Source organism: Apium graveolens, chromosome 2, assembly GCF_009905375.1.
Source record: "Apium graveolens cultivar Ventura chromosome 2, ASM990537v1, whole genome shotgun sequence".
NCBI classification, from domain to species: Eukaryota; Viridiplantae; Streptophyta; class Magnoliopsida; order Apiales; family Apiaceae; genus Apium; species Apium graveolens.
Genome location: NC_133648.1, coordinates 310,536,387 through 310,562,819, shown reverse-complemented (window position 1 = coordinate 310,562,819; position 26,433 = coordinate 310,536,387). Strand labels below are relative to the sequence as shown.

The 26,433-nt window shown below is 33.1% G+C and overlaps 1 pseudogene; it reads left to right on the top strand.

Annotated features, from left to right (window-relative positions):
• The window catches only part of LOC141703352 (uncharacterized), a 30,979-nt pseudogene extending 5,756 nt beyond the window's left edge, over positions 1 to 25,223 (top strand).
• Positions 25,224 to 26,433: the final 1,210 nt, after the last annotated feature.

Genomic DNA, 26,433 nt, shown 5'->3' with positions numbered 1-26,433 from the left:
ATATTAAAATGCATGCCCTGTTTTGATCATCCCAAGATTTATGTGGTAATTTCTGATCATCCCAAGATTTAAACAGATGTTTAAATCCCAGCAAAAATTATGTGGTAATTTCTGATCATCCCAAGATTTAAACAGATGTTTAAATCTTCTTTGACAGCTGATTTATTGACATGGCATTCCAACCAAAGAATCCATGATGCCCAGATGCGCCACCCTGCCGACTCTCCTTCTTGGCGGAATATCGATTGCAGGTGGCCTACCTTCGGAAGTGAGCCAAGAAATCTTCGACTAGCTTTGTCAGCTAATGGTATTAACCCAAATAACAATGGGATGACCAAATCAGTATTCTTGTTAGCCGGTAGTATTGGTAATATATAATATTCCTCCGTTGTTATGTTTGAAGAAGAAATTTATGATGTTAACTATATTGGTCTCCGGTCCACATGAACCAGGTAACAACCTTGATGTGTTCTTACAACCGTTAGTTGATGATTTGAAAAAGCTTTAGGAATAAGGTGAACCGAATGTATATGATGCCTTCACAAAAGCATTTTTCACTTTAAGGGCGACTTTGTTATGGACGATTAATGATTTCCCGGCATATGGTAATTTGTCTGGCTCTGTCAACAAGGGTTATTTGGGTTATCTAGTGTGAAGTGATGATACCGTTGCTAACTATTTACCTTATAGTGGGAAAATATGTTACCAAGGTCATCGTCGGTATTTGCCTAGGAATAATCCATACAAGAGGAAGAAGGCAGCCTTTAATGGTGAACAAGAGTTTGGACTGCCAATGCAACCCCTTTCCGGACAAGAGGTGTTAGCACAACAAGAAAACATTAAATTTTCATATGGAAAGGAAGTAAAGAAGTCAAAGAAGATGGACTGTGCTTGGAAGAAGAAGTCGGTATTTTTTGAGTTGGAAAACTGGAAATTCCATCACGTTTGTCACTGCCTCAATATTATGCATGTTGAGAAAAATGTGTGCGATAGTCTAATTGAGATGCTACTAAATTTAAAGTTCAAGATAGTGAGGCATCTCGGCTTGATATGATGGATATGGGGGTTATAACTGATTTAGCTCAAGAAGTAGGAGAAAAATGAACTTATATGCCTCCTTCCAGTTTTACTCTAACAAAAACTGAAAAAAGAAAAGTGTTGAAATCCCTCTAATCAATGAAGTTGCCATATGGGCATTCGTCAAACATACGATATTGTGTATCCATGGAGAATTTAAAGATATTTGGGATGAATTCTCATGATTTCCATGTATTTCTTCAACAATTACTCCCGGTCGTAATTCGTTATGTACTTCCGAAGAATGTTAGAGTTAGCATAATAAGACTCTGCTTCTTTTTCAACACTTTGTGCAACAAGACTGTTGACATATCAAAACTTGATAAATTGCAACCTGGTGTGGTATTAACCTTATGTGAGCTTAAAAAAATATTTTTACTTTTTTTTTGATATAATGATACATCTAATAGTGCACTTGGTCAGGGAATTGCGTTTATATGGACCAGTTTTCTATAGATGGATGTATCCATTTGAGCGTTTTAATAAAGTGTTGAAAGTTACGTGCAAAACCGTTATTTTCCAGAAGGTTGTATAGCCGAAGCATACTTGAAAGAAGAATCTGTAGAATTTTGCATAGAGTTTTCTAGAAATAGTTTCACAACTGCCGGTCTTTCGAAGGACCAAGGCAAACTTTCTGGTCCATTATCGGTTACAACAGTAAAATATGTTGAAGAGAAAGAACGAGATGAGGCGCATCTACACGTCCTCTTAAACAATAGTGAAGTGTTTCCATATATTAAGTAAGTCACTTTTCTTTTCCTTTTCTTGATTAATTTTGTAATAAGCATTATTTTAGTTTGTAACCAAAAAATTTATGCGTTTTCAAAGGATGCATAAGGAGTTGCTTAAAAATAATTATGAAGGAAAAAAACACTATTCAGTGGATGATTAGGGAGCATAATAGGCTATTTGATGATTGGTTTGGGAACAAAGTTATGACTAAATTGAATGACAAAGTCGAAGGTATTTCTGAAACTATAAGTGGCTACCAGGAAAACCATCGTGACTGTTTTGACTTTTGATGGTTATCTAGTTGACGGGATCCGATACTTGACAAATGAGCGAGACGATGCTGGGGTTGTTCAAAATAGTGTAGTCTCTTTAGTTGTTAAGACTGTCCAAGTTTGTAGTGCTAAGGATTTAAATCACGTAGAGAGTGATATGGCATTTTATGGTAGGATTGAAGAACTATGGGAATTGGATTACAACTTATTCAAAGCCCCGTTGTTCTTGTACAAATGGGAAGAATGTGACAGAGGCGTCAAGGCTGATGAACTTGGATTCACACTTGTGGACCTTAATCGACAAGGCCACAAGAATGACAAATATGTGTCTGTTGATCAAGTGAAACAAGTTTTCTATGTCGAAGATCCTGTTGATTCTAACTGGTCAGTCGTATTGACCTCAACAACCAGAGACTATCACGAGATATACAATGATGATGATCTTGGAGATACAATTCTAGAAAACCCTTCATTCTGCTCTAACATCCCCATAGTTGATTCTAGTGTTGATGACGACGAAGAGTCTAATGTTGGCAATAAAAGCAAGGATGGCGAGGAAATCTGGCTGAAGAAGCGATCCAAGGCTTAAAAATCATATTCACTTGATTTATAGTTTTGTTTAAAAATAGGCTTCTCAAATTATATATATTTAAGTGATGTATTGTAGAATTATGGATGTTATCGAAAAAACTTGGAGTATATTTGTCAACTTTTTATGTAGAAATATATGATATAATTACTTGGAGTTTTTTTTTTGCTAAGTGGTTTTAAGTAGTTTTACGGTAATAAATATAAATTTTTGTGATTATCTGATTTAATATCTGATATAATTATTGATGTTGACTTGAGATTATCGATAAGTTTTTGTGAATTTTGATTGTAGATTGTTAAGTAGTTTTATGGGAATAAATATAAAATTGAATCTTTTTGTGTGCCTACATCATTGTCGTGTTTTTCATTGTTAATAGCATTATTCAATTTATATTGATGGTATACATTCTGTATATTCATCGGTAATCTTATCTCTTATTCCTACTCTATTTGGTTAATACAGAAAATATGGTAAAGAAAGGAAAAAAAATCTAAAAAATAGTGTAAAGAATAATTGGATGAGAAGCACATAAATGACTCCCCAGTACCGGAAGATGCACCATGTGTACCAGATCCTGACCCGGTTCCTCCAACGGACAATATTGTTCCCCAACAGACAGCTCCACAACCCACTGAAAGTAGTACACAATCTACCAAAAGCAAGACATCTGGAGCAGCCCGAGGTGTTTTAATTGAGTTGCAGTTCCAGTTGGAGACGAATGACATAAACTACATTTCTACATAGGTATGCTGGCAAGGACAATGGTGCTAATTGACATTCCGACTTGGCCAAAGGTTGACCCTAACTTCAAAGAGGGAATATGGAATGAATTTAAGGTACATCAGTTACAATCGCAATTGACATTAATCTCATGGTTTTTATATAAAAAAAGTTATACTATATGAACTTGTTAAACTTGTGCTTCAAGATACTTACGAACTGATTCCTGAAAGTCGGAAGAGGTTTCTACAGTCGAAAGGCGCAAAATGGAGAAATTTTAAGGCTAAATTGACAGCGGAACATGTGATGCCCTATGTTGGAAAAAAGAAGAAGCTACAGAAGCCACCAAAGTAATATGCTTTTGTCGGCAAGAAAGCGTGGAGACGATTTTTTTTATTTTTTTGAGTAGATTTAATTGTAAAAATTACAGTAATTAACAAGATTTATTTGTATAAAGGAAGAGAATAAAAAATAGAGTGAAAGAGTGGGACAACGAAAATATCCACACCGACTGTCAAGAAAACGATACATTGGATTGGAAGAAGAAGAAGAAGTAAGAGTCGGATCATTTTTCTTGTAGTATTCACATTTTTATTTTTATGAATGTGTCTTAATTTTTTTGTAGATACGCTCGGGGAGGTTGGAGCCTGATGAAAGGCCAGATAGGGCAATTATGTGGAAAAATGCCGGTATGACAAAGGATGGGACTCTTGACCCAGAACTGGCAGAAATAATTCAATAAATTGTAAGACTTATTATAATTTTTTTCTTCTAAAATTTTCCAAATTATACCTAATTACTCTAATGGTTTTAATAGGATTCCTTACTCGAAAAGCAAAGAAATGGTGAATTCAAGCCGGATGGAACTAATGATGTACTCACCACTATATTGGAAACTTCAGAGCATGCGGGAAGGGTTCGAAGAGCTGTTTCATAATCTTGAGTTGCAAATTGGTGAGTTGAAAGCTTTGGTTGCTGGGGAAAAACTACACTCACCAATGTCTGAAAAAGCAAGATGTCCTGCGGTGAAAGAACAAGAACAAAAGAACAGAAGGAAAGTTGGAAAAGATTTGATGATGAATTGATGAACGATGAGGATAAAGAGGGTGTATATTTTGTTGTTATTATTCCTCCTAGTGGTCCACCGGGACAAAAGGTATACAATTACAGTGTATACTTGATTCATTTCTATGATAATGTTGCATGTTATTAAATTGTTTGAGCCGGTAATGTCTATTTGTCCTCACAAATGTGAAATGGCAGTGAAGAGCATTGATAACAAGGTAGCTTTTGGTGTTATTTTTGATGAGGGGGATGGAATGAGTAGATCGGTTCATGGATTGCCTCTAGAACCAGGATTTATTCGTGTTGGGGTGGACGGAAGCATCCAGGATGATACTTTGGTGCCTGTTCCTGTGGTTGGTGAGATAGAGACCGTCCAGCAAGCCATTGGTTCTCATTTAGAATGCCCTAAAGACATGATCATATACACCTCCAGTACTTGTTCCAAGGTATATAAATTTAATTATAAACCAAGTGTCATTTTTTTAGGAGATTACAAATTTACACTAAAGTGAATAATACGGGGTATATGCTTAAATATTTATTTACGGAAAAAGAAAAATGCGCGGAATGTGAGTGAGGTGCAGAGAATGCATAATGCATTTAATTCTGTGCAGGACAATGTGCCTCCTCGCTTTAGGCTGTTGTATAGATTTGTATCGACGGTGATGAAGAAAAGTGGAAAATTGATACCGGTTTCATGTGATTTTAAAATCTTTGGAATTAAAAGAACTATATATTTACTTCATGAGAACGTACTTGAATTGCTAGAGTTTAAAATGATTGGGTAGTCTGCTATATCAACATACATGGCGTAAAGTTCTTTTTATACTATTTTAAAATCTGGTCTCATTTTATATAGTAACGATCTATTTAAACAAAATGTAATTTTTTATTTTTTTTATTTTTAGGTATTTGTATTTAGTGTTTCGGGATACGCCGAGTAGAGATTTATCAGCGATGTTTGCTTTTCTTCATCCGTCCACATACAAGCTGAATGATGAATTTAATGAATATGTTGTGCAAAGGCTAAAAGGTGAAGTTCTTCGGATGAACTTTATGCCTTATAACTACAAATACGTCTCTTTTTACGTGTCCATTTTTAAAATATTGTATGGCCTTGATTAGTCATATAGTTGTTGGTAAATTAATTATAATATATGTAAAATTGTCGGATATGTAATTTAAATGCTCACTTTAATTTATTTATAATGAAAACAGTTTATATTGGATTTTGATCGTGCTTTGGAAATCAGAAGCTTTCATCCTTAATCCATTGCCTCATCATCCTTATCCCCAGGATCTTGAAAAGGCTTTAATGCGGTAATTTTTTACTTCAATTTATAATTATATATAGAATATAATCGGTAATTTTTGGATTTGACACTATATTTTATAATTATAACATTTACAAAGCAGTGAGATCTTATAATGCTCACGAAGGACGGGTAAATAAGAATCCCAAAGTTAAAAACCTTGTTGTGCGTATTTAGTCAATTTTTTAATTTTTCATTTTTGTAAATTATAGAATTATGGTTAATCTTCGATGTCATTAATTGTCAACAATTTTTTGGAATGTATAGGGATGCCCTAAACAACCAGGTGGCCCAAAATATGGATATGTTGTCAGGCGATATATGAAAGATTTAATTGAGGACCAGGAGATGAAGCTGCTAGACAAGGTATATATTTTTTACCTTTCAGTTGGTTAAGGAATGACATAGGTTTATTCTGTTCGAGTGGGCCTCCAAGAGTCGTAGGTCTTATACAAAGGAGGACCTTGACGTTGTTCCCTATGAGACGCTTGATTATATCCAATCCATCATGTAGCTGTTTGCGACTCTAGCTTGGTGACTCTAGCTTATCAACTGTTATTTATATTACAAACTGAAAAACACCTTTATTTTGGTTGCATGTATTTGGATTGTAACTAGTAATTAGAAAAGATTATGGATTTCTAGTAGTTCAAGTTTGGTGGTTTAGATTTGAAACTATGTAGCTAGTATTATATCAGGTTGATAATTTAGATGTTAGGAGATTGGGATGTTAATTTGGATGTTTGAAGATTGGAATGTTAATTTAGATGTTTGGAAGGAAATGATAGTTTGGTAAATATTAGAAGCTGAATTTGGTTGTTAATTCACAATTTCTTGTTTTTCTGGCAATTTTTTGGCATCTGTGTTTTTAAATTTTGCATGGATAAAACAGGTGATCAGATATCATTTTATACAAAGCAACTGATTTTAAAACAAAGCCATTTATCATCGTTCTTTTACATAAAACTGATGTTAATTTAACACTCTAAACATCTGTTATAAAATAAAAAAATGATGTATGTCAAAACTTAATTCATCAATTTTAGTTAAACATTGACATAGTAAGACCAATGTTAAATACTACAACAAAAAAATCTTAAAATAGAAAACTGATGTTGTTAAGCTTTATAGACATGAGTTGATCACCAATAGACATCGGTTTCCAATAAAGAACTGATGTCAAACGTTATGTTTACATCGGTTTTAGATGAAAACTGTTGCTACTGGTATTAGTAACATCAGTTTAATGGTTAAATGGAAAGATTTTTCTTAGCTTGCATATATTTAAATTGATAAAAATATCATATTATGATAATATATGAAGATTATATGCATGAGAAATTTAATATCAAGTTACAGAAATAAGTTTTAACAAGGAACTGATGTTATATGTCATATTTAACATCTGTTTAAAAGGAATATTAAATGGGGGGGGGGGTCTTTAACATAACTCAAGAAGACATGATATTTTTTCATTCATAGACATCGGTTTTTAGGCGATGTCTATTGACGTTTTTCTAATAGTGATCGTTTAGATCTAAATCATAATTAGTCTTACATATAGATATTGAAATTAACTAATTTAAATATTTAATAGACATAGAAATGCACTTAATTTTTATATACTTTAAAAGTTATTAATAGAGTATTCTACAACACATTTTGTACATTTATGATTAACAAATTTAAAATGTATTTTATATTAAAATTTATGCATACACACTAATATATTTTTATTATTATTATTATTATTATTATTATTATTATTATTATTATCATTTTTAAATCAAAATTTCCTATTATTTTTCTTAAAAAGAACTTTAAGAATAATATATATAATATATATGTTGGAACGTAAATGGGCTTCACTCTATTTTTAACCCAAAACACAAGGTTTAAGAGCATCTCCGATGCTAACAATATGTTATGTATAATATCTACGTGTCAGTCTATTATACCTAATGTGTAAAATATATACCTGTCATGTCCATGTTTGTATATGTGGGAAAGAAACTAGAAAGAGTGGTTGTCTAGTTTTTTTCACTCACATTCTGTATGTGTTTATCTTCGAGTATGTATGTATTATATCATATGTTGTAAATCTCACTAACAAATATAGCAACATAGAAGCAAGTGTATAAAGAATTTAGCAAGTTTAGGCCAAGACCACAATTAACAAAACAAAACATGCAGGTAAACAAAATCAGTAACTGAAATAACGAAGAGAGAAATAAAGATGTACCCGAAACCATAGCTTTTAACAGTGAATGAAATAAAGGTTCACAGATACAAAATGCCAAGAAAAATGATCACAGCTGAGTCACCAGGCCTTGCTCGAAGTCCTGGCTGCTCTTGAAGAGAATATTGCCCCTACCTGCTGTGTTTGGGATGTGCACAATATCTCCACCAGGATAAAACAGCTCAGAGTTTATGTTAACAGCAGCAACAAAAGCTCCACTTCGACCAGCACCTCAGTCGCCGGAAAATATCAGCACTTCAGGACTTTTGGGAGAGAAATGCAGAGAGGTTGAAGAGAAGAGAAGAAAATGTTGTGTATATAATACATTCACTTTAACCTCTATTTATAGGAGAGGAAAAAATGAAACTGTCCACACACTTAATGTATGAATTAAACTGCTTCATTAATAAAAAAATCAAAACTGATCAGATTTTGAATTTAAATTACTTGTAACACCTTTTCACATTAACACCCATTAAAACCCACATTATTATCAGAACTTAAGTTAATTTCTGATTTGATATCAGAACTTAAGTTAAGTTCTGATATCAGAACTTAAGTTAAGTTCTGAGATATTATATCAGAACTTAAGTTCTGATTTTATTCATCAGTTACAGATCAGATTATATTATTTGTCCAGGTTCAAGGTATTTAGACTAAGCCCAACAATTTATAATAATCCAATCACTGATAAATAAATTCGAATTAAAATTAATTCTCAAATAAATAAAATCCTCGCCCAGGTCGCCTCGCGTACGCGAGACACCGAGACATTCGCCCAAATCGCCCTTCGACCCGACCCGGTACAGTCCGGTGCGTGGCGTGGCATGGCGGGGCGGGGCGCGCGTGTGTGTGTGCGTGTGAAGCACACAACAACATAATGGACCATCACACACCTTAGTAGTTGTATACTACTCATGTGGGTAATACCATATAAAGCACACAACCTCCTTTATTTATTTCAATGTGGGACAAACATTCTCAAATTTTTCCAAGCTTTTCCAAGCTACTTTCAACTCTCATTTCATATGGATTTCATTAAGAAAATTCTTAAAACCATACATGAAAATTTAAGTTCAAATATCATTGAACAATTTCCAATCATTAGATTTTAGGATTAACATCAAGAACATAATTAAATTAAGCTCTAAAATCCTAATTTTCTAACAATCCCCCACAAATCCATACAGAAATGCGATCAATTTCCCATCATGACTTGTTTTTCAGAGTCGGTACCCTTCCGGGTTTGAACCCTCATAATTCATCTACTTCAATGGCTATCGGACTCAGATGGAATGTTTCACCTTGAATCTTAATCCGTTTAGTATAACCATATTCCATAGACGACGACAAGTCAAAGGTTATGGTGCCAATCTACGGCTTTGAGACATTAATGGTCATGTCTCGATCCTGTTCATCGAATGCTTCAAGGATTAACCCTATCCTCTAATTGCGACCACACAATTACATTCGCTTAGCTGGGCATCTCCAGAGATATACTGCCTCTATCTCATCAAATGACTTGATCCCATTCAGAGTTTTACCACTCTTGCTTTTCTGGAAGTGTCAGTACCTTCTAGGTTTACAGGGGATAGACTCAGATACTATAGTATCATCTATGTAGCAAAGGTACTACCAACTCATCCTTACAGCTTGTTATTACCCATTGAATACACTTCGAGGGATCTCCTCTCATGTGTATTGGGTTCCCACTGTTGATGAATTATGATGGGTGGACAGTCCCATCCCCAACCTTGACTTAAGGACCACTGCAGGTTCCAGTCCTTTAGTAAGAGGATTAGCTACATTATTCTGAGTTCCTATGAACTCTATAGCTATGATCCTATCAGTCACTAAACCCCTTATAGACTTGAGTCTAACTTGGATGTGTCTCTTAGTTTTAGCATTATGCTTTTTACTGCTAATCTTGTCGATAGTTGTTCGACTATCACAGTGAATAGCAATAACAGGAAGCGGTCTGCTTACTACAGGTATTGCAGACATAAGTCCGTGTAACCATTCAGCCTCCGTCCCTGTGGCGTCAAGTGCACACAACTCAGCCTCAAGAGTAGACCGAGTAACAATAGTCTGTCTGCTTGACTTCCAGGATATTGCTCCACCAGCCAAGGTGAACACGTATCCAGTCACTCCATTGGAACCAGACTTCTTAGCTATCCAACTTGCATCACTGTACCCTTCAAGCATACCAGGAAATCTCCTGTAGTATGAACTAAGGTACATTGTGCCTTTTAGATATCTAAGTACTCTATCAAGAGCATCCCGATGAGTTCTGTTTGGACAACTTGTATATCTAGCCAATTTAGACACAGAATATGAAATATCTGGTCTAGTACAGTTAGCAAGATACTGCAAGCTCCCAATAATCTGAGATTACTTTAACTGAGACACAGGCACTCCTGAAGTATACTTGACAAGGGAAACTTTCGAATCATAAGGTGTACTAGCGATTCTACACTGTGAATAACCATATTTCTCAAGTATAGATTTCTCTATATAATGAGATTGAGTCAAGGTTATTCCTTCAGTGGACTGAATCAGTTTGATTCCAAGAATCACACTTGCCTCACCCATATCCTTCATTTCAAAATGCCTTTTCAAGAATTCTTTAGTCTCGTTAATAATCTCAATATTGGTTCCAAACAATAAAATGTCATCCACATATAGGCATAAAATAACACACTCATTACATTTAACTTTAGTGTAGACACACTTATCACTTTCATTAATCTTATAACTAAAAGGCAATATAGTTTCATCAAACTTTTTATGCCAATCTCTGGGAGCTTGTTTCAAGCCATAGATGGACTTGATCAACTTACATACTTTCCTTTCATTGCCTGATGTAACAAATCCATCAGGCTGATCCATATAAATCTCTTCTTCAAGTTCACCATGAAGGAAAGCCGTCTTTACATCCATCTGATGGATGATAAGACCATGGACTGAAGTCAATGCTATAACCATTTGGATTGTTACCATTCTTGCAACCGGAGAGTATGTATCAAAATAATCAATTCCTTCCTTTTCCTTAAAACCCTTAGCTACCAATCTAGCTTTGTACTTATCTATTGAGTCGTCAGGGTTCAACTTCCTTTTAAAAACCCATTTACACCCAATAGTAGAACACCCAGGAGGGAGATCAACCAACTCCCATGTTCCATTAGAAATAATAGAGTCAATTTCACTCTTGATAGCGCCCTTCCAGTGCCTTGACTCAGAAGAATCCATTGCTTGCCGGAAAGTTAAAGGTTCGTCCTCGATATTGTAAGTGATGAAATCACCTCCAAAATCCTTGACTACCTTTGCACGCTTACTTCTCCTTGGTTCCTCTATTTCCTTAGGACTAGAGCTACTACTAGGTTCCGCCCCCACATTTGTCATCTTTTCCACATGATCAGGAATAGAACTTGATGTGTGAGTAGGATCTTCATCAGAAATCATTTCAGGTATTCCAGTTTTCATAGGGTAAATATCCTCAAATAATGTCGCATCTCAAAATTCAACTATCGTATTTACCACTATACCATCTATGTCAGATTTTAACACTAAAAATCTCATAGCTGTAGTGGTTTCAAGATAGCCCAGAAAGATACAGTCAATAGTCTTTGGACCTAGTTTCTTTCTCTTGTGTTCAGGAACAAGCACCTTAGCAAGGCACCCCCACACACGAAGATACTTAAGACTAGTCATCCTGCCTTTCCATAACTCCAAGGGTGTTTTATCCATGTGTTTCAGAGGGACTCTATTCAAAATATGGCAAGCCGTATTTAGAGCCTCTCCCCACATGTATTTAGGCAACCCAGAGTTAATAAGCATACTATTAATCATATCTTTAAATGTTCTGTTCTTTCGCTCAGCAACCCCATTAGACTCAGGTGTGTATGGTGGAGTAACTTCATGAACTATACCATTGTTTGCACAAAATTCATTAAAAGCATTACTCGTATACTCACCACCTCTATCAGATCTCAATCTTTTAAGTAGCTTACTAGTTTGTTTTTCTACTTCAGTTTTATATATAATGAATTACTAAGTGCTTCATCCTTATGTCTAAGTAAATAAACATAACAGTATCTACTACTATCATCTATAAAAGTAATGAAGTATCTAAACTGGTCCTTGGTCAATACACCACCAAATTCACAAATATCATTGTGTACTAAATCTAACAAGTCTGAATCCCTAACAACGTTATGAAAAGGTTTCCTTATCTGTTTAGCAGACACACATACTTGACATTTAGAATTCTTTTCTATGGTATATTTTGGAATCAACTCTAAGTTCATCATGGTCTTAAGAGCACCAAAGTTTAAATAACCTAGTCTAGCATGCCATATATTTGAGGATTCAATACAGTTAACAGTAGGAATAACATTATTATTCAAATTTCCCAAAACGGGATCCGCATTAATAACAAATAAACCATTTGACAAGTAACCCTTGCCAAAGAATGTACGAGTGTGAATAAGAACTACTTTATTACACTTGAACGAAATTTCAAAACCACTAGAAACTAAACAGCTTCCACTTATTATATTTCTACGCATGTTGGGAACATGATGCACTCTCGTCAGAGATAGAATACATCCTGGAGGGAACTTCAGATCCACGTTTCTAACTCCATGTACTTGAGCAACACTAGCATTCCCCATCTTCACAGTCAGGCTATGACTCTGTTGATAAGATACAAATAAACTAATATCAGCACAAATATGTACATTAGCTCCAGTATCTATCAACCATTCATTTGACAGATAGGTAGAAAATATCACAGGGTTGTAGGATACATACCGGTCAACGTCGGTTTCAGAAGCCGTAGCCTCACCAACAACCATGTTCACTACAGGCCCACTTGTGGTTCCAAGCACAACATTTGCTTGTGCTACCTCGGTTTTCTTCGCTTTCTTCGTAGGGTAGTCCTTACTCCAGTGCCCAACCTGCCCACAAGACCAGCATGGTTTGTTTGCCTTGGGTTTCTTGGCCTTGTCCTTGTCACTCTTAGGTTTATTACTATTAGCTTTCTTAGCAAAAGCCTTCCTCTTCTGTCCTATAGTTGCTATGTTTACCTTCGAGGTACAGTGTTCAGTTGGCATCACATGTCCCTATTTGGACTTGTGTTGTTCTTGCACCGAGATGTCCAGCATAAGGTTGGTCCAGGTGATCTCTCCTTTCTGTCTTTTCAGGGAGAGAGAGAACTCTTCCCAAGACTTCGGGAGTTTTTCAATCACACTCATCACCTTGAACTTTTCCGGGAGATTCATTCCAGACTCCTTCAAAGCATGCACTATCATCTCGAACTCATGCACCTGCTCAGTCATGGACTTATTGTCCACCAGTTTGAACTCGAGGAACCTTGCCACATAATACTTTTCTAGACCTTGTGAGTCAGTATTATGTGTCTGGTCCAACTTCTCCCATAAGAGTTTTGCGGAGTAGGCATCAAAAGAATAGACATCAAACAAAGTGTTTGTTAGTGCCGCCAGAATTGCTGCCCTAGCCACTCCATCCTTCTCAGCCCACTTCGCAAAAGCCTTAACTGTGTCAGCCTTCTCTTGATCCACTTCTGGTTTCTCATATTCCACAACCGGCCACAGACCTTTTATAGTCAACCACAACTTCATCCTTTTCTGCAAGCGAGAAAAGCCAATGCCACCGTTGAATTTCTCCGGTAAACCGGTTAGTTCAACAGCCTGTGGGAAACTATAGGTGGTCCAATCAATGGCCCCAGCAGTTGCACCCGAACTGCTACCACCACCAACGATAACCTCACTTTCGTTAACCATTATGCTAAATTCTATATAACTAATATTCTCTTCAAGAATGTTGTAAATCTCACTAACAAATATAGCAACATAGAAGCAAGTGTATAAAGAATTTAGCAAGTTTAGGCCAAGACCACAGTTAACAAAACAAAACATGCAGGTAAACAAAATCAGTAACTGAAATAACGAAGAGAGAAAGAAAGATGTGCTTGAAACCATAGCTTTTAACAGTGACTGAAATAAATGTTCACAGATACAAAATACCAAGAAAAATGATCACAGCTGAGTCACCAGGCCTTGCTCGAAGTCCTGGCTGCTCTTGAAGAGAATATTGCCCCTACCTGCTGCGTTTGGGATACGCACAATATCTCCACCAGGATAAAACAGCTCGGAGTTTATGTTAACAGCAGCAACAAAAGCTCCACTTCGACCAGCACCTCAGTCGTCGAAAAATATCAGCACTTCGGGACTTTTGGGAGAGAAATGCAGAGAGGTTGAAGAGAAGAGAAGAGAATGTTGTGTATATAATACATTCACTTTAACCTCTATTTATAGGAGAGGAAAAAATGAAATTGTCCAGACACTTAATGTCTGAACTAAACTGCTTCATTAAAAAAAAATCAAAACTGATCAGATTTTGAATTTAAATTACTTGTAACAGCTTTTCACATTAACACCCATTAAAACCCACATTATTATCAGAACTTAAGTTAATTTCTAATCTGAGATCAGAACTTAAGTTAAGTTCTGATATCAGAACTTAAGTTAAGTTCTGAGATATCATATCAGAACTTAAGTTCTGATTTTATTCATCAGTTACAGATCAGATTATATTATTTGTCCAGGTTCAAGGTATTTAGACTAAGCCCAACAATTTATAATAATCCAATCACTAATAAATAAATTCGAATTAAAATTAATTCTCAAATAAATAAAATCCTCGCCCAGGTCGCATCGCGTACGCGAGACGCCGAGACGTTCGCCCAAATCGCCCTTCGACCCGGTCCGGTCCGGTGTGTGGCGTGGCGTGGCGGGGCGGGGCGCGCGCGTGTGTGTGTGCGCGTGAAGCACACAACAACACAATGGACCATCATACACCTTAGTAGTTGTATACTACTTATGTGGGTAATACCATATAAAGCACACAACCTCCTTTATTTATTTCAATGTGGGACAAACATTCTCAAATTTTTCCAAGCTTTTCCAAGCTACTTTCAACTCTCATTTCATATGGATTTCATTAAGAAAATTCTTAAAACCATACATGAAAATTTAAGTTCAAATATCATTGAACAATTTCCAATCATTAGATTTTAGGATTAACATCAAGAACATAATTAAATTAAGCTCTAAAATCCTAATTTTCTAACATCATATACACATATATTTTAGAACCAAATTTTTAGATAAGTATATTTACATAAGTATTATTTATATATGTATATATATTTATATAGAAGTTTTATTTATATATTTATATAAGTATATGTAGAGCCTAATTGACTCATTTTAGATGGCTTGTGTCTAATACATTGACTCTGATGTTAGAGCAAGTCCAAGAGTGGTCTAAATTGTTGTCCTAAACTAAATTTTGAGGCATTCTCCAACAATGTCCTAGTGGTGCCTTAAAATACTAGGACATTTATGATGTGCCTTATTTATAAAGCATTACTTTGCATGCCCTCTACTATTTCTATCAATAAAATATTTGTTTCTCTCTTTTTTTGAACATTACTTCCTCCTCACCAATTTCATTTTTCCCCAATTATTATTTATATATATTGTTTTTAATAGTAAGGAAAAAAATAAGGCATGTTGTTGGATTTGATGTGCAAAAATCTTGCCTTAAATCACGAAGACATTATATTTTGTAATATTTATATGATATCTTCTAGGACATTCTTGAACTTTCTCTTAATCCCTTTAAATATGACCTTGAACCAATAACTTCAAGTCCTTGATCTTGGAATACACAAGTCATAGACACCATCCATTTATGTATAAATATAGTAATAAACTCAATGAAATTAATATATCGTCCAAACCGAAGGTATTAACTTGGTTTATATGTACTGCACTACGTGTTGACACCCTATCAAATAACTTGTTTAACAATAACTTGGATGAACTTTATAACAACACCTTATAGTTGTCTAACACCTATTTTCAACAGATATTGCTTAGAATATAAATGTTATGTATATGTACTAATACAATACACTTTTTTGAATAATTTGTTGCGGTAACTGCCATCAATAACACTTTGACACATCTTCTTGACATACAGCTGGGGATTAATGATGTTAATTTATACCAAAGCCATAAGACATGTCCCTCTTAAGTTTCATTTCATAGAGGATGGATGTGTTCTTAAATTCTTCAATTATCCCCTACTTCACAAAAGAGTGAATTTTATTGAAGTATTCCGAGAAAAGGTGATGGTCAAGAAGGAGAACAAAAATTTATGAATTCTTGATGTATATACTTATTTCCTTTATAATAATATGCATGTTCTCCTCTTTATTTCCCTTTGTAACTTCTAATAGCTGGAAATTTTTATGTACAGGTTCTCACGTCTGAGCTGATAGAGGTGAAGAGAACTAAATCTATGACGCCATCAATGTTCATTATTCGTCACAACACCATATTATTCCTGACATTAAGGAACGAAACAATAAGTGTGTGGACCTTACACACATTATTTATTTATTAAAAACTGATGTATTTCACCTTAAATAAGGTTTTTATAGCTTTTTAATTGTGCATAGTTAAGAGATTATAAACAATTTAAACATATCATACACACTGTGATTATAACCTGTTACATGGTATATTTCAGAAAAATGATATTTATAATAAGAATTCACGTCATGCCCATAGAGAGCCGATATGAAATGGCTATATAGACATCAGTTTCCTAAAAAATGTGATGTATATATTGGTCTTTTACAACAGTTGTCTAATATGAGCGATGTTATATTGATTATAATAGACATCGGTGCATGACTGATGTAAAAAAGATTGGATTTTTTTTAATTAACAAAAACATCGGTTCAGAGCCGTAGTCTTTTAGCTTTAACATCAATCTGTAATTCTTTTACCCGATGTTATTGATTATTACTTACATCCGTTTTCGGCACAAAATAACACATTGTAATTGTTGTTTTTTCTTATCATAGACATCGGTTTGCACATTTTAAGTGATGTGTAATATTTAAATATTCAACTAGCCAAATTAACAAATGATCCATACCAAAACTGAAATTCACCAATCATAAACCAAAACTTTCCAAAGATACAAAAGTACAAAAAAATTTAAAGCTAACAAGCTCCAAAACTAGCACTAACATAAAACAAAAGTTAAAACATTGCAAAGTATCCATAATATGGTCGCATATATCTCAAAAGCATAATTAGCGCGTTAACTATCATTTCAACAATACCTTACATACTTCATCTTCCATAACTAGTCCAATTACGTAAATTATTTCTTACATATCAACAATCCATCCATAATGTGTCCATATCAAACACCAACCAACAATACGTAGTAGAAGACTAAAGAAGCAAATCAAGACTACAAGTACCAGATCAAGACTACAAGTACCAGACTACAAGTACCTGCAAAACAGTAACCAGCCAAAAGACCAACTATCCAACAATGTACTGATCAAATATTGTTCCCTTGTCACAGATGAAAATTAAACAAACTCTTGGACATATTGAAGAGCCTCGAATTGCACTTCATCACCCGGTTGTTTCGGGGATCCCTAATTCAACAAAAAATTAACAATCAATCATTCTCAAAATAGAAAGAATTTACACAAAAACCCTACTAAATAGAAATGTGCATAAATTAATAGTTAAACTAAGGTTCTTAACCTTGGGGTTATTGTTGACCAATCCCTTTTTAGCATTATAAGATCTAACCGCCTTGGAATTAGTATGCAGTAGCGTCAAATCTAAAAAATCCTAAATAAAATAGACATCATACATATATAAAAAATAGTTTAATAAATATTACCGCGTTAATGCTGCTCCAATTTTGGAAAATTTGTCAGATGAGCCAAGGGTTGAGAATGAAGATTTCCGATTCCCAAATCATTATCAAAATCCAATGATAATTGTTTTAATTTTAAATAAATAAAAATTAGAATTTAAAAAATATAGAGACATGTTCTACTAATATAATATGTACTTATGAAAACGCTAGAACTTACTTATTATTATGAGACATTTTGAATATGCGAAAATATAAGCTTGAAAATCATCATTGAGCTTACAAATGGCCGCTGGATCAATAAATGCATACATTATATAATCCTTTCTTCTTTTTTCTCTTACGAACCTCGGTATACAAATACCTACAAATAAAATTACTGATCTTTTTATTATTTTACATTATATAATCCTTTCTTCTTTTTTTGTGTCAAGGAAAGAAATAACAGAGTCGAAATGAAGAAGCGAAATGTATTTGTTCTCGAGAATTTATTTAGATCAGGTAAAACTCATATACACCTAAAATTGCAGTCGCGCACTCAACTGTATTTCAGAAATTACACAACTACCTCATAAATTAGTCCTCATAAATCATTTAAAACAATATTACTAAAAGATTTGCGAGAATATTAGCACAAATATATCGGCAAAACCACATATCACATAAATAACGAACAAATACACACACACATGAATCAAAAGATGAAAAAACTCAAATTTAATTGAAAATATAGTTACAAATTTAGGGTTCAATTTGTGTAAAATAAGGCTCGGTTGGTGTAAAACTTGGCTGGATTCGAGTTGTATAACACTTTTGAGGGCTACAGGTTAATCTTTCTTGCTCGATTAAGAAGTTGTTTAATGGTTGCCTAAATTAGGGCTTGTATCGGCCCTTATTTATAAATCACCATTTTACATGCCCTATACTATTTCTATCAATAAAATATTTGTTTCCCCCTTTTTTCGAACATCACTTCCTTCTCACCATTTTCATTTGCCCCCCATTATTATTTTAATATATTGTTATTTTAATAATAAGGCAAGAAAGAAGGCATGTTGTTGGATTTGATTTGCAAAAACCTTGTTTTAAATCATCAAGAGATTATATTTTATAATATTTATAGGATTTCTCCTAGGACACTCTTGAACTTTCTCTTAATCCCATTTAAAACACATGACCTTGAACGAGTAACTCCAAGTCCTTGATCTTGGAATACATAAGATATACACTATCCATTTATATATAAATATAGTAATAAACTAAATGAAATTAATAAATTATCCACGTGGAAGGTATTAACTTGGTTTAAATCTACTGCCCTACCCTAAGTATTATCACCGTATCAAACAGCTTGTTTAACAACATCTTGGATGAACTTTATAACAAGACCTTTTAGTTGTCTAACGCCTATTTTCAACAGATATTTCATAGAATATAAATGTTATGTATATGTACTAGTAAAGTACACTTTTTTGAATAATTTGGTGCTGTAACTGCCACCAATAACACTTTGACACATCTTCTTGACATACAACCGGGGATTAATGATGTTGATTTACACCAGAGCCAGAAGACATGCCCCTCTTAAGTTTCATTCACTAAAAGATGGATGTGTTCTTAAATCCTTCAATTATACCTACTTCACAAAAGAGTAAATTTTATTGGAGTGTTCGAAGAAAAGGTGCTGGTCAAGCAGGAGAACGAAAATCTGCTAATTCTTGATGTATATACTTATTTCCTTTATAATAACATGCATGTTCTCTTCTCTATTTCCCTTTGTAACTTGTAATAGTTGGAAATTTTAATGTACAGGTTCTGACGTCTGAGCTGATCTATGACACCATCAATGTTCATTTTTCTTCACAACACCCGATTATTCCTGGTAAAAACTTTAAGAACATTTATGTCACACATTCCAGGATCTTATTATTTTTTCTGCATGGCTAGTTTGACCTATGGTCGGCACAAATTGGTAATAAAAATCCTTTTAAATACTTGATGTTAAATATGAATACACCACGTTCGCACACACTGCCGATTCTTAACATATAAATTCTGGTAACACCAGTGTTGTAAAAGAATGCAAGTGCAGCGGTAGAAGGTCTAGCTTAAGCAAGCCAATAAAAAACTGAAATCAAGAGCACTGTTAAAGATGCACTAAAAGACATCACTTCTATCTTTTATGATGAAGAACGCAGTCGTGAGATATACACTGCTCAACGTTGTAGCTTGGTCCATGTTTGGTCGAACTAAAGAAGCTTAGTGATATAAACACACTACTGACTTGTAACAATGCTTTCATCTGAAGCTTCGGTCATGGTCTAACTTGTGTTGATCACCATCTTTTATTAAATCATATATAAAATTTTAATAAATACGAAAAATTTCAAAAGAAAATATATTTGTAAAATTTTATAATCTATTATATTTGTCAATAAGTGAAAATCAAGTCTAATTTTTCCTAAAAATATTGCTTTCAGTCAATATATAACTATAAACGGCTAAATCCAAGTAAAATTCTATTTCATAATATAATCAACTAGAATTATAATTAATTTTCCAATTCATTACCCCTCCTAAATATATTAAAAAGAGTTTCCCACCCACCTCAAGAACATAATAAGCACAATCAATAAGTAGAATCATATTTAACCAATAAATACTACCTAATTCCTCAATTATGAAATTAGTTACTAACAACAAATTCCATTGGATGGGCTGGTGATTAAATAAAAATCAATATTATAACTCAAACTAACAACCGAGATCGGTATAGGTATAATTATTGATTAATATTAAATAATGCACTTACATATATATTTATGACAACACACTCATTTACTCATTTAGTGATCACATTATATAATTTTACGACTCTCGGTAATTTAGTAATTATTTATGTGTAACTTATTGATAGGCCCTAAATAGTTATAATATAATTTATTGTTATGTGTAGGTCAGAGAACCCTCTTTTACAGAATTTCATCGAGAACCCATATAATTCTATCCATGTTTCCTTCTTATAGAATGCAATCCCAAAATGTAAAAATTTATTCAAAATTTATAAAATTTCATAGTACTGTATAATGATAATTATATTAGAATATTATAAAATATTTATCACTTAAAATCTGATAAAAAAAACTATTGATTTTAACTTTAATACCATTGTAGAATAATTTTGGATAAATGTGATTCTACTACATAATCATTTTAAACTATTTCATTAATGTTAAATGATTTTTAAATAAAATTTTTGTGTAACTTAGGTATATATATATTCTAATCAAATTTGTCATGTCTAGAATTAGTATCAAGTGCACATCAACATCAAATTTAAATATTTATTTTTACATCACCTCTAACCTTCATTTCATCTCATCATATATATAATACATATGTGTAAATTTACGTATATTGTTTCTTCACATTCATCTCCCAACACCACAAATTGCGCAAAATGTCATTCAAAATCGTCATTTTTCCAGAGTTCCGAAAAAGTCATCATTATTTTATAAATACACCATATATATCTTATATTCATTAAGGGCATAAATATACGGTTATTTTTATTTTATGATGTGGTTTCATCATTATAGTATGATAAATTTAGTGACTTGCACATAAAATTTTGTAATTTGGATAAATTTTTTATGATTGACATTTATTTTAGTGATTCAACAACTTGTGATGTGGTATAGTTTAATTAAATTTGGTAATTTTCGTGGCAGTGGGTGGTAGTTATGGTGGTTTGATAGTGGTGAACGGGGTGGTGATGGTGGCATGTTGACGGATGGGTAGGTGGGGTCGACATTGATATCATTGATAGTATTAATAGTGGTTGTGGATGGTCATTATCTATGTTTAATTTTTTGGTGTTTGATTTTAATTTTAGTGACTTTTAATAAGTTATTAGTTCTGATTTTAATTAAGGGGTGTCACTAATTAACCCCTAAATATATATCATTTCACATTCATTTTTTTAAAAAATGGGTTAATATTCAATATCTCCATACTTCAAATATATATATCCCTTATATCCAAGTATACTAGGGTATACCTTGGTAAAACTAAAAAAAATGTCACACACAACTAGATGGAAATAAATTAAATTTAAATAACAAGTCAAGAATATGCAATTAAAATTAATTAACGAAATTAATCATGAAGGTCAAACAACTTGTAGAATCAATAAAAGCAATATTATAACCCAATAAGAAATAAAGGTGACTTATATGTGTCTAAAATATAAAATAGCCTCATCATACAAGAGACAGCGTAGTTATTGAAGAGAAATTTGCTCCACCTGCATGTTGTGCTAGGATAGTGCGAATTTACTTAGAGGATAAAACATAAACAAGAAATTTGTTAGGAGGAAAAGTTCAATGGAGCCCACACCTCAATCCACATGGAAAATCATGTAGGCGTGTATAAATAGGCTTAACAAATTATGTCCAGATTTGAAGAACCAGATGAAAATTCATAAAACTATTCGATATATATTATACGATACTGATCCAAAATTCAATCTGATCCACAATCTAAAAATTATCTAAACCGAAAATTTAAGAGAAAATAATTTGAAGTATTATATGTAATTGTAACCAGAAACCGATCAAAACCAAATAATAAATTGTTTGAACAGAATATGACTCAAAGTACGAGATCGAATATGTATCTATATCTGAATTTTAAAAATTGAATAAAACTGAATTTTAGTTTAGTTGTTATAATTTTAAAGAGTCATAACTTATATTTCATATTAATTAAACTATGTTTAAGTTAATAAATTATCTTTTCATCAGAAAATTTTGTATTTAAGATGATATTTCTGTATAAAAATAACTTAATCGAAATTTTTTCTGATAATTTTGTTTACGAGTTAAACCTGAACCTAACCTAATTCAATATAATATGAACTTGATGTAATTATACGATAACCGAAAACTGATGTGATCCGAAAGTAATTCAATTTTATAAATATTTTTGTCTATGTTTGTATATTCGAGAAAAAAACTAGAAAAAGAGATTATCTAGGTTTTTTCACTGAAATCATTCAGATTATGTGAATTGTCATATTTATGTTTGTATATGGGAGAAAAAAATTGAAGAAGAGGTTAGCTAGCTAGGTTTTTTTCACTGCCATTCTCTATTTGTCTATCTTGGAGTATATATGTAGAGCCTAATTAACTTGCTTTGGATGGCTTGTGTCTAAGACATTGACTCTGCTGCTCAAGCCCTTTAAAATGCATGACTATGAAGGTGCTACTCAAAGTCCTTGATCTTTATGTAGACAGTACACAAGTCATAGACACCATTCATTTATATAAAAATATAGTAATGAACTTTATAACAATACACCTTGCAGTTGTCTAACACCTATTTTCAAGAGATATTTCTTAAAATATAATTTATGGGTCTCCTGGTAGAAGCTTTAAGAACATTTATGTCACAGCTAGCCAGGATCTTATTATATTTTTCTGCAAGGCTCATTTAGATGACCTATGGTTGGGACAAAATGGTAAACATCCTTTTCAATACCTGATACTAAATATTAGAGTAATTGGCAGTTTGTACCCTACTATTATTTTCATTTTTTCGATTTGGGCCTATATTATTTTTTCTGTCAGTTTGCACCCCGAACAATTATTTTCGCTTCTTTTTGCACGCCATGGGCGCTTTTCCATCCAACTGTGCCGTTAACGTTAACGGGAATGAGGGCATTTTAGTCAATTACTAATTAAAAACAAAAAACAGAGTAAAATAAACCAAAACAGGAAACCAAACTCCATATCAATTAAACCTAACCACTCTCTCATTTACGTTAATTTGTGAACCCCTAATTGAAACCCCTAATTTGTGAACCCTAGACATCTGTGAGAAAATGCGAGGCCGTATGCGAGTAGTAAGTGATGATAACTTGAGAACAATAAGTTGGAATGAAGTTCCAGAGGATTATTGGCTACAAGTGTTGGACAAAGGAGTTGAAATCCCGGTGATTGAAGCACCAATAATGGAAGATGATGCTGAAATACCAGAATATGGGGGTTAATTTCTATTCCAAGTCTGGTTATAGTGTTTGTATGGTATCGATTAAACCCAATATGTTTGCATGCATGATTTTTAGGGTTTCTATTGTTTATTGAACAATTGGTGGTCCCTAAATACTTTGTCATCTAGCAATTTCAGTTATAAGTTATACAAGTGGGGTTACTTTGTCATCTGAGTTTTTAGGGTTTTTTTTGTCCAATTCGTGGTCTTTTTTAACTGTGACAATGTGTTTATGTTGTGATATTATTGTTTACATGTATACAAAATTGGTTTTATTTCTGATTATTCACTTAATTTCTCCATTAAACTGTTATATGGGGGAGAGTTTAGTCAAGATTTTACTGCGTACATTGACGGGGAATGCAAATTTTTTGATATGTGCTCTCTTAGAAATTTTAGAATAGTTGATTTGGACTCAATGTGTAAGGAAATAGGCATAGGAGAGGGTTCATATGATCTGTGGTTTTCCCTTCCTGAGAGAGAGTTATGTGTTGATACTATAAATCCATTAGATTTCGATGATGATGTTGGGACCATGTTGGATATGTTAGTTTACACTAAGTGCCTTCAAGTTTATACCACTGCCAAAGATAATTACAGTGACTTGCTTGACTTTGATTTCACTCAATTTAACACTGATGAGAGAATACAAAGAGTTGAGTGTATGATTGAAGAGTGTCAAGCAAAAGGAAAACATGAAGAAGTGGGGAAAGATGACTGTGAGGGGGATGAAGAGAAAGATGATGTGAGTTTTAATGGAGATAGTTCAAATATGGATTCCAGTGAGAGTGAGGTTGAAATTAGTCCTAAAAAGAAGAAGAAGAGAATACCACCTCCCAATCCTCCTTTCAGAAACAGGAAAAGAGGAAGATACTCAATGCTAAGGGTAATATCTAACTCTCCTTATCAATTTTTAATTATTGCATTTTCATAAATTCTGCTTGATGGTGCATTTTCAAATATGGTGCATTGTTTCCTAACAGGGCTTGTTCAAGAATACTGTTGACACTCCTGTAGTGCTTGATGAAGATGAAGATGATGGTCCACCACGTTCGCACGCACACACTGCGGATTAATTCTTAACATATGAATTATATATATTGCATTTCATGTGTTTTTGTGCAGCTGGGTCAATAAAGATCAGCAGTATCTTGACCGGTAAATGCCTTGCCAAGATCAATGCTCGTAACACCAGTGTGATAAAAGAATGCAAGTGCAGTGGTAGAAGGTGCAACTTAAGCAAGCCAATCAAAGGTACTAAAATCAAGAGCACTGTTGAAGGTGCACTAAAAGACATCACTTATGTCTTTTATGATGAAGAACGCGGTGAGATATACCCTGGTCAACAGGGTGGCTTGGTCCATGTTTGGTCGAACTAAAGCAGCTCGATCTCATTGCTCTAAAGACTACAAGGCCAAATCTAGACATGTGCAACTAAAGGAGCTCTCATTAGCTGAAAAAGTACAACTGGTGTACTATATTTACTTAATTACAAATACATCATGGTAAAATGTAATTGTTGCTAAAACTCAATGATAAGATGATATAATTAGGCCGGTACTTAGTGTTTTGACCTTGCAGCAACGTGTACTTATTAATATTCTAATGTTTATCAATATTTTTCGTACAAATGCAGGAAATATATAGATAGACTTTTTGAGAAATAAGCACTTTGAATTACATTACTATTTTTATATTTAGATTGGTAAAAATATATATGTATTTTTAATTTAAATTTAACTTGCTGTAGGCCTCCTTTCTTTCTACTAAAGTAACTTAAAGTTCTTTGAATTTAAAATAAGTTATAGTGTTAGATTTGGTGTATGATAGGTTTACTGTATTTTAAACTACTAACTTCAACTTACATAACTTTTGTAGTTAACACAAAAAGGGTGTTATCAAACTCCAAAGTGATTATTACAAGTTAACTAACTATTTAATATAAAAATATTAGTTACTTACCAAAATTAATAACTTAACCTCTAGTTGCATATCAATAAACCAAACACATATATTTAGTTATCTTGAAACTTGTAATTTGAACTCACAAAGTTAAGTTCCTACATAATTATAAAAGTTGATGAAACTAATAGTATTTTGTGTAAATTTACCTAAATACCATTCTTTTTCTTTTTCGTTTTATATTATATAGTTTATATCTGAATCATAATTAGTGTCACGTATAGATTTTTAAATTAACATAATTTAAATATTTAATAGACATAGAAATGCACTAAATTTTTATGTATTTTAAAAGTTATTAAAAAAGTATTCTTCAACACATTTTATATATTTCTCATTAACAAATTTGAACTGTATTTTATATTAAAATTTATGCATACACGCTATATTATTATTATTATTATTATTATTATTATTATTATTGTAATTATCTTTTTTGAATCAAAATGTCTTATTATTATTCTTAAAAACATTTGAAATATATATTATTATTTCTGATATCAGAACTTAAGTTAAGTTCTGAGATATCATATCAGAACTTAAGTTCTGATTTTATTCATCAGTTACAGATCAGATTATATTATTTGTCCAGGTTCAAGGTATTTAGACTAAGCCCAACAATTTATA